Source organism: Adiantum capillus-veneris, chromosome 14 (assembly GCF_014529385.1).
Source record: "Adiantum capillus-veneris isolate H3 chromosome 14, ASM1452938v2, whole genome shotgun sequence".
NCBI lineage: Eukaryota > Viridiplantae > Streptophyta > Polypodiopsida > Polypodiales > Pteridaceae > Adiantum > Adiantum capillus-veneris.
The window spans coordinates 39,027,788-39,043,604 of record NC_140944.1 but is presented as its reverse complement, the minus strand read 5'-3'; the positions used below and the strand labels follow the sequence as shown (position 1 = coordinate 39,043,604).

Below are 15,817 nucleotides of genomic sequence, written 5' to 3'. Positions count from 1 at the left end.
GGCTGGAGATGTCTTCTCCATGCAGAATATGTCCTGCAAAGCTACTTTGCATTAAAACCTTTCATGACTAAGGTACCCATTTGGCAATGCATTCAGTTAGTTTTGGTTTAGTCTATAAAAGAATTCTCACCATGTGGTCTTTCAATTTTGCAGAGTGCTTTAAAAAACTACACATATGATTATTTGCAAAGATACCGGGTAAGTTTAATACAACACCTGCTTACTATGTCTAGCCCTAGAGAGCTTGAAGATAGCGGCTTGGATGACCGCACTATTGATCTAACAAAACATGACGTTCCACCACGACAAACCCCTGCATCCGATACAGTGGAATCACAACGGGCCGAGGGGGTCATATCAGCAGAAGATGAAAGAGCCGAGGATGAGGAAAGGTAAAATGAGCATATGGAAGGTGCTAGTGTACAACCAGAGGAGACAATGAAAGAGCCAAGTCAGCCAGTGGAGGAGCCAAAAGAGCCTATGGCTGAAACCCAAGATGAGGAAAGCAGGCCTATAGATGAGCAAAAGGATATGGATGAGGAAAGCAGGCCTAGGGATGAGCAAACTGATATGGATCAGGCAAGGATGTATGAGGCAAGCCGATCAACCGAGGGAGAGGAAAAGACCTTGGAGGAAACCTTGAATGAGGCAGAAAGAGCCATGGGGGAGACCCCTGATGAAGATTTGATGACTATGAAGATAAAGCAGAGGAGAGCAACAACGACATGAACACTACAAAGACCTAGTATGGACCCTTGCTACCTGTAGATACGGTTGTTCCGGTAATGTCTATTCAAGTATGGAAAAATATGTTCAGCTTCTGACTACTTATATGTACTTGTCAACTTTTACAGATGTTGATTATCTTGGACGTCAATGGATTGCTGCTGATGCGGGTGCCTCTCGGTGACAGAGAACCCTTTGAGGATTTGCAAACGTTTCGGATGGGAACTTGTCGAGTCGTGGTTCGTCCAGGAACCAAGGAATTTATTCAGTTTCTTCTTCCGCGCTTCAGAGTTGCCATATGGTCTTCAATGCAAAGGTAAAACTTGTCGCCACTAGTTGCAATAGTTTGCAGTGTATGCCACGCTCACACGTCAGATTTTGCCTTTTTGTATGATCAAATAAAATGCGTTACCGTTGAGGGCCACTACCACCCTAAAAAACCACACTTACCTCTTTTGTACAAACCGTTTAGCCAAATCAGTGTACCCTTTGATGCAACTAATACACTACTGATTGATGATACTCCTGAAAAGGGAGAACTAAATCCGCCGGGAACAACTATCTCACCACCTTCTTTCGAGGGGCATTCCTTCGATTTTTACCTTGAAGACATTCTGATTCCATACTTACAGAAATTGTATCTCAGTCCATTGTTCACGGACGAGTTTGTACTTTCTAATGAATTAAAATGACTCTTCTATCATGTCTTTGTCTTGTCTAACATTGAGAGAGAGAGAGAGAGAGAGAGAGAGAGAGAGAGAGAGAGAGAGAGAGATTTGACATGGTAAAGAAATGTATTTCAAGCACACTTTTTCACAGGGCACAATTGAAAAATGAGCTCAATAAACTTCATGTCTTGAAAGTCATTTGTATACACTTGGGTTCACAAGAATATCTGTTACATTGACACTACTTCAACCCGACCATCCAACTCTTTGCACAAAATATCTTTTTCCCTTCGCCGCATCACCTTACGGCCAGCTAGGAAAAAGGAAAAATATGATAGGTCCTTGTCCATTGACTCTTCAATTATGTCATGCCGCAAATGCTAAAGACTGCATAGCTCCCTTATTGTAACCACCAACAGTAGGCCATGCTCTTTATCAATCACTTGCACATCCACAGCAGGATTATCTTCCAAACCTGCAGAAACCTGGTCCATAGGAATGTACTTACCGTTGAGCATTTGTGATCGCATATACCAAAACGAGAGTAACAGTGATTGTCTTGCAATCATGTACTTGACAACTAGAGTATCAAGCGCGACCTCACACCATAAACCAATCTCTTCCTTTGCATACCATCCTCTGTCAAGAAGTTTGTCACAGGATGACTGCTGAAATGACTTGCACATGAACATAGTTTTCGTAACTCGGATGTTGTAGCTATGAAACAGCTCTATGAAGAGTGCAACAGGACAGAAGTTTGCAATTCTAACCAGTTTGGTGGGAATAGAGCTACGTAGAGACCTTTGTATATCCTTGTAGAGCTTACTTCGCATTGCCTCCACCATTGTTTCCTCGGGAACTGGCCACTCCACAGTGTTCCAATCGGTTGGTAGAGGCACTTTCACCAACATGCCATTCTTATTCCTTGAGCTGAGTTGGTAAAAGTGGTCATAAAAAAATATTCCCTCATCAGCCAGTCTTTTGCTGCTCCGCCCTGAATACTGTAGAGAACCAATGTGGGCATGAACAACATGGAAGAGGCCTATTATGCACTCCACAGGCTCCCATTGCTCATAAGAAGAGGGATAAACATCTACAATATATATAAGAAGAGTTAAACTAAGAGTATCAATAAGTACAAATGACAAATCTAATGTAATTGAGCTGTGAAGAATGGAGACATTGCTCATAACAAGCGGGAGAAACATTGCAAAATATATAAGAAAAGTTATAATGAGAGTATCAGTAAGTTCACATGTCAAGAGTACTTACAATTGCAACGTGGTTGATGTATATCTGATACATTTCCACCGTTTGCTATCACCTCTGGATGGGTAAACACATGCTGAACAAGAACTTCCTTTACAGATCTTTTGCCGATTTCAACTTTGAAATCCAACACTCTGGCCTTCCATGCTGAGCGGTAAACGTTGATACCACTAGACCTCTTGGGTCTTCTTGGTTGCATGAGGACCCATGAACCTTTGTTTATCCTTTGTCCAACCCATTGGTTCTCTGCACTTATTGAAGCTGGTATTGTAATTGAGGATATGCTACTACTTGGCCTTCTAGGCAAAGTGCAGTTGTTGGTTGTTGGTGTGAGAGACAGTAAACACCTGGAGCCTCTTGGGCGAGAAGACGTGGACGCCATAGCTCTCAGAGAAAAGCTTTAGTGGAGGGAGATTCACTTTGAAAGCATTCTAATGGAGGGAAAGTGTTTTAGAATTCCAATATCTTGTGCGGGCTTAATGGTCACCCTCCAGTATGTTAATGACCATAAGAGAATATCAGAAGTGGGACCACATGCAAGCACCTAAAAGCTCGGTAAAAGGAAGGAAATTACGATGCTACAATCCTAGATTCGTGAAAGTTTTATGCTATTTTCCTATTTTTTGAGTCTTTCCACGTACTTTCCTACGTAACGTAGCCTTCGTGCTCATTGGACGCGCTCTATTATTCTCTCTCTTCATATGGCCCTCCAAATGACCTCTGAAATTTCCTAATGAATGACAGTGTGATATTGTCGCGCATCAGAAGATTGTCCCAATAAGAATAGAGATTTTCAAAAAAGGATCGATATGATGCGACATTTAGAGAGTTGTCATCAAATTTTCATCACCATTCCAAAGCTACCATGTGGTCGACCTAAGGAGGGAGAGATGATTCAAAAGCCCACATCATCTAGAGCAATTCGGCAAACCAAGAAGCGCTTCACTAACTTAGAGTTCAAGATTAAGAATGCTAGAAACAAGCATCTACTAGATATAAAGAAGAGGGCGCCGATCATATGGGAACGTCGACAACATCGACCACGTAAAAACAAAACCGATGAAACATATGATGAATGGTTAGATTCATATGTGAAAGAAAAGATGGAGCAATGGGAGAATGGGATGCCACATCGTGTGCAAATGATTGAACGACATATCAAAATCGGCTATGATGACGTAGTATGTAGCTACTAAATTCATTTGTTTTTTTAATACATAGTGTAAACCAATCATTGAGTGAAACATAACTCTTAAATCTTTTGACTATACATCAACAATAGAGAAGGAAAAAAAAACGTAAGAAGGAGATGGAGGAGCAAGCTAATGAGAGTGATGAAAGGCACAGGAGGATAATGTCCTCGAGCAAAACCATGGGGAGCCCACTTCTGTAAGCCACTCACCTCATCCAACTCCAAATATTTACATAGTATTGTTGTCCAATACCATGTATTAAAACATTTAGTGTTAATTTTATTGATATAGATGTCACTTGGAGTTGAGATTACACAACTGCCCATGGCTCCGCGAAAGTCTTGTAGAAGATCAATTTCAAACTCACTTTCTCTGATTGCTGGTACACGACAGGTAGGGCTTTATATCGAAGTAAGATGAAAAATTGATTTTCATTAGTGCTTTCACTTATGGTTCTAATTTTGTTATGTTCTCCATATTCTTCCTCGTAGCCAAATTTGTATGCTAAACCAAAAACTCCAACTACACCTGTCATAATAATCAATATCTAATTCTCCTAAATGATTTTCTCATATTAAACTGATCATTTAATGTGGGGAAGTGCCAAGGGAGAAAAAGCTAGAATATTGGTTAAGCTAGCAGACCGGCCACAATAGGGATCCAAAGGAGGGAAAATAGGGATCCAAAGGGGGGGCCATCTGCAAAAAGAGCCATGTGAAACAATGGGCCAAAAAGACCCTAAGGTTCAGCCCATTAAGACTTCCAAAATGCTAAGGTTCCAAAATTCAAAGGTTGTGTCCAAAGGTCAACCCTAGGGAAAATTGGATGCTTAGTGTGTGCCCTAAAAAGTCTTTGCACATCCCTACATGGGAGGGGGCGAGCCCCAAAGCTAGGGGATGAGAGAGAAAGCCACACACACACACACAGGCTCCCTTTACACAAAGGGAATGAGGGACACATGTCAGCTCCCTAGGCCAGATGCCCACAAGGTGTGCCCAATTCCTATTGGAAGACCCTTGAAGTGGACCAATGAGAATTAAGCTAGAGTAAATCTAGTTTAAATAATTTAAAAACATTTAATAAAAGAAACCAATGAGAATTAAGTCTCCTAGAAGACTATTGGGCAGTCTCCCAAGGGGTCCAATGAGCATTCAGGAGCCCCATGGCTTGCCTGATTCCTATTGGCCAGGAGGCAAAGGGGTCCAATGAGAGTTTAGTTTAATTATTTAATTACCTAAAGCTCTCACAAAAGGGGAAAGGGGGACACATGTCAGAAGGCTATCACTTATGCTGCTTAATTCCTATTGGCTTGACCTGGGGAGGTCCAATGAGGCAAAAGCCAGACCTAATTAGCAGCTAGGGCTCGCCCAAGAGAGAGGGGGGGCTGATTTTTGCTTGGCATTGACACACACACACTTACACTTGACCATGTGTGAAGGAAGAATACTCTATCTCCTCCCAAGCTTTAATGGAGAGCTCATCACCTACTCCAAGCTTGTGAGATAGAAGCCTACATCAACACTCTCTTGGCATATGGATGCAAATCCAACCAAGAGCCAAGCTTCAATGCATGCTCATCTTCTCTACCAAGCTAATTACTAAGCTAAGCTATGCTAATATGAGTGATTATGTGAGGAGATGTACATCTTTCTCGTAAGATACTTCTTTTTCTTCTCAATCTACTCTCATACCCTGCTAGCTCTCACCATCTTCGAAGGTGTGTGAGGTCTTGGGTCTGAGAACGGGGATAATTCAAGTTGTGTTTGATTAAGTGTTTTGCTTGGTGTATGAAGCTTCCATCTTCATTGCACTAGCTAGTCTTGAAGGAACACAAAGAATTGTATTGTACAATGTCTCTCTTGATGGGAGAAACCATAATACAAAGCCTTTTGGAGGGGGGACCGGCTCCATGCAAATCCGGTCCTCAACTGTTGTCAATAGCTTAATTGCTCTCTCTTTTGAAAGTATTGTCGATGCTATCTAACTAGGTGTTATGCTTTTTGTTGCTCTCTCCACCCAAGCACTCTTGTAATTCTCATTAGGAATCTATTCTAATGAAATGCCCACTATATTCATGCTAATTTCCGCTACACATAAGATTTTAGGCCATTAAATGTTACATTGGTATCAGAGCTCAAGGTTTCTCTTTTCTTGCTCAAGAAGGGAGGTCCTCAAGCTAGCTACAAATGGTTGGTATTATTAATTGCCTGTGAGTAAGTAGAATAGGGATTTTTCAGCCTTGCAGTGCGCCTGCCTTTGTGCAGTTAACGAGGCATCACCGTCGAGAGCTATGGTCTTAATAGTGGAGTCCTACGGGGCTTGCCTATGGCTTAACCACTATTGAGCTATTAGAAGCTTGACAGGAGCTGGTGCTGTTTTGGTGTCGAAAGACCCTCTCTTCTATTCCTTGCAATTAATGGTATTCGAGCCGCGGGTACAGTAGCTTGAGTGCTTTTTCTAAAGGGGTAAAGAGGAGTAGCAACTAGGGCTTGAAGTGCCAAAGTACACCTAAAAAGTTTACACCTAAAAGTTGTTAGAATGGCTGACAATAGTAAAGAGAGTGAAATTAATGTTGATAACTTTGATTTTGCTCATGAGCAAGCTACTAATGATGCTTCAATGCTTGTTAACTATCTTGTTTCTAGGCTTCAACAAGCCATGGGCAATCCATCTCTCCAAAGTGAAGTGCAACGGCAGCTCCGTGCTCACGGGATTCTCCAAGCTCATCACCATGACGAGAGAACACCTAGGAAGCCTCCTTGTGAGACTACCAAAAGAGGTCTCTCTCCGATTCGGGAAGAAGAAGAGAATCCATATGAAGGGCTCAAGAACTTACTTCTTGATGATGCATCTCCTTCCCAAAGGAGAACTCAAGAGCCTCCACCGAAGGAACGAGAAAGAAGCGAGTCTCCCGCCACCTCGGCGGAGATGGCTCCACGAAGACGGCGGGCTAAACGCTCTCCATCACCACCAAAGCGGAGAAGACCATCACACTCTTCTCCACGCCATAATTCAAAGAGGGATGATAAAAAGCAAGAGAAGAAAAAGGCGAGAAAGAGGACACCCTCTTCTCCATCTTCTTCATCCTCTTCCTCTTATGAAAGCTATCGTGAAGACGACAAAGATCAAGACAAGAAAAAGGCGAGAAAGAGGTCACCCTCTTCTCCACCTTCTTCAAATTCTTCATCTTCTGAAGAAAGTGATGGTGCAACTTTTGAACCATCAAAAAGAAGAGGCCATAGGAAATCCTATGCCGCATGAAAGAGGTCGTCCAAGCTGAAGAAATTCAAAGAGGGAGGGAAGAGCATTTCTTTCCTTACCTATGATGGCACCTTCGGTGCTACAGACAAAGTTTTGGCCTTTATCCAGCAATTCGATGCGGCGTTTGGAGATGAGGGCTTCACGGAGTCCTCTAAGCTACGCCATGTAGCTATGCACTTTCAAAAGTCCGCCAGACAATGGTGGTCTAGCCTACGAGCCAACGGTGAAGCTCCACGAACATGGAAGGCTTTAAGAGCTTCCATTATGAAGCAGTTTTTGGCCACCGATGCCAAAGATAAAGTACTCACCGAATGGCGAAGCTTAAAGCTCTCTCCCAATGAATCCATCCACAAATATGTAGACAAGTTTTGGGACCTACAACTCAAAGCCACTGTCTTCAAAAAGTTGGATTTTGGAGAGCAAAAGCAACAATTTTGTGTGGGCTTAACCGAAGAAATGGCGGAGTATGTCAACTCCCAAAGGCCACGTACCATATCGGCGGTAATACACCATACTATGGTGGCCTCGCGAATCAATTTCCAAACGGGGGGTAAAAGAAATAATAAGCCCCCGGAAAACAAGGGTTCCAATGAGCCTAAGGGGAAGGACAATGTCCAAAAGTCTCCTAAGGGCAACTCCAACAAAGCTAAAGAGAAGGGAGTTTACAAAGGTAAGAAAAAACTCTCTCCTGAAGAGCTTGAGCGTTATCGGAAGGATAACCGGTGTTTCAAGTGCGGCGAACAAGGGAATGCGTACCGCGCTTGTCCCCAAAATAACAACCGTCAAGATCCTCCTAGAGCTTCCTTGGTTGAAATCCAAGAGGAGGAGACTCACCAAACTCACCACAAAGGATCTCCTCTATGCCATGCTTGGGGAAAGGTAAGAGAACATGATGCTTTTATTCTCTTTGACCCTGGTTCTACTCACAATTTCATATCTATGGAGTTAGCCACCAAGCTAGGCATGCAATCCTACGAGATGGGAGATATCCTATCCGCAGACAGTGCCTTCAAGGGGCAAGAAGCTTCAGTCACTCCCTTAATCGGGAAATCGAGGCTTCATGTCCAAGGCTATGTGGACAAAGAGGACTTCTTTATCTCTCCTCTCAAGCATGAGGATGTAATCCTAGGGGCACCATGGTTTGACCGCTTGGCTGCCCATGTTAAATTTCCTGAAAGGAGAATCTCCTTTAAGTTCAGGGAAAAGGACATGTATATAGATGCTAAGGAGATGGGTAACACCATCCCCATTGTACATACACCAGCTTTCAACAAGTCAATAAAGAGCTCTATTTCCGTGTACATGATTTTTGTTAAAGATTCTCAAAATGAACCTAATGCTTTAGCAAAAGAAAATAAAAGCAACCAAAAGGAATTAGAGTTATCCAATTTTCTCAAGGGGTTTCAAGATGTCTTTATTGACGACATCCCTTGTGAGCTACCTCCTAAACGAAGTAATGACGACCATGCAATTGAACTTCTTCCAGGAAGTTCACCGCCTAACAAACCTCCTTATAGAGTTTCTCAAGCTCAACAAGAGGAGATTATGCGGCAAGTGCATGAGTTAGTTGAGAAGGGCATGGTTAGGCCTAGCTCATCTCCATTTTGCTCACCTGTGCTATTAGTGCAAAAGAAAGACGGCACATATCGTATGTGTGTCGACTATAGAGCACTAAATAGGATCACTATCAAGAATAGGTTTCCCATTCCACGGGTAGAAGACCTATTTGATAAGCTACAAGGATCGACCTACTTCAGTAGGATTGACCTAAAAAGTGGCTATCATCAAATAAGGATAGTTGATCAAGACATTGTAAAGACCGCATTTCGTACTACATTTGGTCTTTACGAATACATTGTCATGCCTTTTGGCTTGACTAATGCACCAGCCACATTTAACCGCTTGATGGAGAAGCTGTTCAGGCCTCATCGAACCTTCACTGGAGTGTTCTTTGATGATATTATCATCTACTCTAATTCATTGGAGGAACACAAGCAACACCTCCAGGTAATATTTCAAGTTTTAAGAGAGAATAAACTTTATGTTAATCGAAAGAAAAGTGAATTTTTCTTGCAAGAGATTCAATATTTAGGTCACATTATCTCTCAAGATGGAATCCAAATGGATCCATCCAAGTTAGAGGTAATAAAAGGATGGCCTAAACCAAGGAATCTTCATGAACTAAGAAGCTTTATAGGTATGTGTGCATACTATAGACGCTTCATAGAAAAGTTCTCACAAATTGCGGGACCATTACATGACCTAACAAAGAAAAATGTTAGGTATACGTGGTCTGCTAAAGAGAAAAATGCTTTCGAAAAGCTTAAAGAAAAGCTTATCTCTCAACCTGTGCTTACACTACCGGATCTCTCAAAACCATTTGAGGTCCAATGTGATGCTTGTGGTGATTGCCTTGGGGCTGTTTGCTCCAAGAAGGGCACGCCATAGGCTATGAGAGTCGAAGGCTCGACCCTGTTGAGCAAGCTCTAGGCATATACGAAAAATAACTCCTTGCAGTTCTACATGCCTTAGACTCATGGAAGCACTATTTATTGGGGACTCCTTTCATTCTGCGAACGGATCACCAAAGTCTTAAGTACTTCATGACGCAGACCAAGCTTTCCGACAAACAAATGAGGTGGGCAAATTTCCTTTCGCAATTTCATTTTCATATTGCTCACATTGCTGACAAGCATAATCAAGTAGCCGATGCACTCTCAAGACGACCGAGAGTGAATGCGGTTTCCATAGCAACTCACAATGATCTATCTTCAATGATAGATGAGTATGCTATTGATCCCGATTTTAGAGATGTGATTTCAGCCCTTGCATTAGGGAAGAAAGAAGAACCATTTACTTTACAAGATGGTTATCTTCTCTATGGCAATAGACTATGCGTTACTAACTCACTACGTGAGAAAGTAATGTATGAATCTCATGCTCCCCCATATGCGGGGCATAGAGGGATTCAGTCTACCCTAAAGGGAATTGAAACATATTTCTATTGGCCTACCATGAAAGTGAACATACACGAGTATGTTTCCAAATGTGTGGTATGTCAAAAGACAAAATTTGATAGAGGGAAGCAACTTGGATTGCTTCAACCCTTGCCAATCCCTAATTCACCGTGGGAGAGCATATCCATGGATTTTATCTTTGGATTGCCTAAGTCTATCCATGGGAATACGGGAATATGGACGATAGTAGACAGGTTCAGTAAACAAGCTCATTTTATACCTGTCAAAAAGACTATCAAAGCCCATCAAATGGCAACCCTCTTCATTTCACAAATTTTCAAGTACCATGGCTTGCCAATGTCCATAGTGTCGGATAGAGATCCTAGAATGACCAGTAATTTCTGGAAGGGTCTCTTTGAGAATTTAGGAACAAGGCTAAACTTCTCTTCGGCCTATCATCCACAAACTGATGGCCAAAGTGAAATAGCTAACCTAACCATTCTTGATCTACTAAAAGCCTATGTAACGGAAGTAGATCAAAGATCCCAATGGGAGAAGTACTTACCCTTAGTAGAGTATGCTTACAATAACACTGTACATACTTCCACAGGAAAAGCACCTTTCGAGGTAATTGAGGGAAGATCAAAAAGTCCCTTGCTACTTAAGGTACATGGGAAGATCTTCGCTGCAGATGAGTATAGCCGAGACCTACAAGAATCTTTCCAAAAGATTAAGGATGCTATCTCTATCTCACAGCAAAGGCAAAAGGCTGCTGCTGACAAGCACAGAAGAGCCCAAGCCTTTAAAGAAAACGATTGGGTCTTGTTAAAGTTTCCCAAGGCTCGATTAAGGCACACGACGGGCAAGAATCCTACGGGCCACCAAAAGCACTATGCTAAACTAGCAAAAAGGTATTATGGTCCCTTCCAGATTCTTAGGCCAATCAATGAGATGGCCTATCAACTTAAGTTGCCCAATCATTGGCTCATACACAATGCTTTTCATGTGAGCCTATTAAAGCCTTACAAAGGAGAGCCACCTCAAGAACCAACTATTGAAGATCCACCGGAGATCGAGGACCACGAGGAGGTGCTGCAGCCCGAGTCCATTCTCCGACATGAAGACAAGGTATTAAGAGGCGGTAAGACTATCCGACAATATCTTATTAAGTTTAAGAATTATCCTTTTGAAGATGCTAGATGGATGCAAGGCATACAATTAAAGGATAACCTAAACCTTGTCAATGCTTACAATGCCTCCCAAGAGTAAGCAAATGTACAAAATGTTAAAAATGAACAAAATTTTTTGTCTTATAAGACTCTCTTTTTCTTTATTTGTGCACAAAAATGAAGTAGTATGCATGCTTAGATCAAGTTTGCGGAGACGACGTCTCCCGAACACCAAGTAGAGCTTGTCACTCTACTATGGAAGACTGATAGGACTAATGTGCAGACATGCTTGCGGCAGCCTCAGGCTCTCAAGCGCCAAATGGACTAGTCATCCATTATGGAATGATGTCGTAGGGTAACATAGGGATCCTCTACCCGCTAAAGAAAAGGACTCATGCATATGCTTTATCTTCTCTACACCATAGTCGAGGACGACTATGATTTCAAGAGAGAGGTAATGTCATAATAATCAATATCTAATTCTCCTAAATGATTTTCTCATATTAAACTGATCATTTAATGTGGGGAAGTGCCAAGGGAGAAAAAGCTAGAATATTGGTTAAGCTAGCAGACCGGCCACAGTAGGGATCCAAAGGAGGGAAAATAGGGATCCAAAGGGGGGCCATCTGCAAAAAGAGCCATGTGAAACAATGGGCCAAAAAGACCCTAAGGTTCAGCCCATTAAGACTTCCAAAATGCTAAGGTTCCAAAATTCAAAGGTTGTGTCCAAAGGTCAACCCTAGGGAAAATTGGATGCTTAGTGTGTGCCCTAAAAAGTCTTTGCACATCCCTACATGGGAGGGGGCGAGCCCCAAAGCTAGGGGATGAGAGAGAAAGCCACACACACACACACAGGCTCCCTTTACACAAAGGGAATGAGGGACACATGTCAGCTCCCTAGGCCAGATGCCCACAAGGTGTGCCCAATTCCTATTGGAAGACCCTTGAAGTGGACCAATGAGAATTAAGCTAGAGTAAATCTAGTTTAAATAATTTAAAAACATTTAATAAAAGAAACCAATGAGAATTAAGTCTCCTAGAAGACTATTGGGCAGTCTCCCAAGGGGTCCAATGAGCATTCAGGAGCCCCATGGCTTGCCTGATTCCTATTGGCCAGGAGGCAAAGGGGTCCAATGAGAGTTTAGTTTAATTATTTAATTACCTAAGGCTCTCACAAAAGGGGAAAGGGGGACACATGTTAGAAGGCTATCACTTATGCTGCTTAATTCCTATTGGCTTGACCTGGGGAGGTCCAATGAGGCAAAAGCCAGACCTAATTAGCAGCTAGGGCTCGCCCAAGAGAGAGGGGGGGCTGATTTTTGCTTGGCATTGACACACACACACTTACACTTGACCATGTGTGAAGGAAGAATACTCTATCTCCTCCCAAGCTTTAATGGAGAGCTCATCACCTACTCCAAGCTTGTGAGATAGAAGCCTACATCAACACTCTCTTGGCATATGGATGCAAATCCAACCAAGAGCCAAGCTTCAATGCATGCTCATCTTCTCTACCAAGCTAATTACTAAGCTAAGCTATGCTAATATGAGTGATTATGTGAGGAGATGTACATCTTTCTCGTAAGATACTTCTTTTTCTTCTCAATCTACTCTCATACCCTGCTAGCTCTCACCATCTTTGAAGGTGTGTGAGGTCTTGGGTCTGAGAACGGGGATAATTCAAGTTGTGTTTGATTAAGTGTTTTGCTTGGTGTATGAAGCTTCCATCTTCATTGCACTAGCTAGTCTTGAAGGAACACAAAGAATTGTATTGTACAATGTCTCTCTTGATGGGAGAAACCATAATACAAAGCCTTTTGGAGGGGGGACCGGCTCCATGCAAATCCGGTCCTCAACTGTTGTCAATAGCTTAATTGCTCTCTCTTTTGAAAGTATTGTCGATGCTATCTAACTAGGTGTTATGCTTTTTGTTGCTCTCTCCACCCAAGCACTCTTGTAATTCTCATTAGGAATCTATTCTAATGAAATGCCCACTATATTCATGCTAATTTCCGCTACACATAAGATTTTAGGCCATTAAATGTTACAACACCTATAGAGATAAACTCCCCTATTGGGAGTAGTGGGACTAGAGATATCTATGGCACCATTTCTCAAGGTGTTTTTGATTGGAAAATTCCACCTACATCATCTAAGTCTTCCAAGTTGGAAAGGTGAATCCTCTCTCCTTGTCCTTTAGCTTTGTTTTCTGTTGCATGCACAATTAGTGATTGGATTGATGTATTTTGCTATGGGATTGTGGTCTTTATAGTGACATGGTCTTCCATTTGAGATCCTCACGTTATGGCATAGCAGTGGATTGCGATATAAACCTTATCAATGACATCGTATCTAGTGAAGCCAATACTTAGTCTCAATGAATATGTTTGCCTTTTAAGTCTATTATTTTCTTCATTAGTTATTGGTTTTTTGATTATTGAGTGCTAATAAGTAATAAACCACATGTGGATTGTAGATGGATGGAGCACATTTTTTCTAGTGACATTATTGAGCATGTTTGTTTCGTGGATAGTTTGTGGTTTTCATATATGCTCACAAATACAAGTCAACTTGCTGTGGAGAATTTCTTTGGAAAGGTGGAATTAGCAGCCCAAACATTTACATTCTTTCCAATTATCAGTAGGTATGAGGAAATTTGTCTGCCCTAAGATCACTAGAGTTCGTCTTAAAGTTTAATTAATAATAGAATTTGTATCACTTTAGATCACATTAGACTCTCATGGTATTTTATAATGGCCATCTTCGCCGCTTGTCTGGGTTTCCATTTGGGCAAAGTTCGCTCTTGTTTTCAACTCCTTATCCATGTTCTCAATAGTTGACTACTTGCCACACATAGAGAGGTACTAGTCAAAATTTATTTGTTGTATGTATATATCACTAATTATTAACAAGTACTTACGTGAAACAAGCGTGGTTTTCTTAGGGCACTCACACATTTCTCCAAATACTACTCACATGAGGTTATTAAGGAGGAGCTTTTGAAACCTCGACAATATTGTCACATTGACTCAATAGAGGTTTGATAAGTACTTTTGTAGGTTTACTATAACTGTCATTGTTCCTTGGTTGAGATCTTTCTTAATTGATGCTTTTTGTAATAGACACCTATGCAGCCAAATGGGTTTGATTGTGGCTATTATGTAATGACAATTATGAGATTCTCATAATGGGAGGTATAAAACACAAAAGATCAAGGCAATGGGTATGTTCTTGGGCTTTGATTCAAACTAAAAATTATGTAGTTACTGTGTGTTTAAGATGAAGAACTTGTGTATGCTAAAATTTCTTGTTTTTTTTGTAGCTATATCAAAAAAAATGTTCAAGCATGAGGATGTGGAGGAGACAAAGAAAATCTTGCATCGTTGGACCCAAAAGCTCTTGGTTGATCATTAGGGACTTTATATTATGGGCCATGGCATGTCACGTTTTATGGCGTTCCGTTTTACTCTCTTGTGGCGATCATGACTTTTTGCATTCGCCAATTTTGTAATGGAAACTTTTTGAGAACAAAAAACATTTTGTTTTGGCCAATGCCTTGCTATTTTCAAATGAAGCCTTTTGTAATAGTTCTTTTCAATGAGAGACAATGAGCATGTGAAAGGGATTTGAGTTGTATTGATAAGGTATTGCAATAGAGTTTTTACGCCACATTTTTTGTAATGGTGTATCAGTTTTATTTTAAATGGTGATCTTGAGAATTTCCAACTTAGGGCAATAGAGTTTTTATGACACATTTTTTGCATTGATGGTTGATTATGTTCTTTGGAATAAGAGCCAATTTGCACAAAGTTGAGATGTACTTACAAGGTAGTAAAATGGACAGGATATGCCACAATTATTTCTTTTTTGCTTTGGTCTTCTAATTTACTTACAAATGTACACAAAGTATCTTCCAAGGGTGCACACTAAGCTTGGGCAAGACGCTAGAAAAAAGTAAATTAGATGTATCAAACTATATTCTGGTAGGATGCATATCTTTGAAGCAATAGTTGGTATCTTCCCACAAAGTCTTCCTCTGTTGCACTATGCATGAGATTTGACATCTCCACGTATACATCTCCGCGCATCTCCATGGGAACCTTCCACAGGAGGAATGTACTATCACAAAAAATTCCCGCTATTCACAAAACATGCTATAAGAAAAAGAAATACCTGTGGAAGAAGATTTTCAACCCAAGCCTTCTTGGTGTGGAAACAACAAAGCAACACATAGAAAGAAATTTGGGATCGATCACCATTTGCCTCATGCATCCAACAATGCGGATCTTCCTCCACTACATTGAGTAAGGCTTCAATTTATTGTTGTGATTTATCAACAACAAGAGCACTAGGACGGATGTGTCCCATTTTTGAGAACACTTTACGAAGTGTTAGCTCTAAAGCTATAACCTCATGGCGACCACCAACATCTGAGGTGCACAACATGAACCATATAGGAATACCCACACCAAGTTGATTGGGAAGCAGAGCCGTAAACAATGGTAGACCAAATGCATTTGTTTTGAAGGTACTATCAATTGCCCACAAGTTATTTTGGGAAAAACGCATAGCTA

General features: G+C 41.3%; 1 pseudogene; it reads left to right on the top strand.

The window, feature by feature from the left end:
* The first annotated feature begins 3,553 nt into the window (after nucleotides 1-3,553).
* LOC147442234 (uncharacterized) lies at nucleotides 3,554-14,657 on the top strand (annotated as a pseudogene).
* Nucleotides 14,658-15,817: the final 1,160 nt, after the last annotated feature.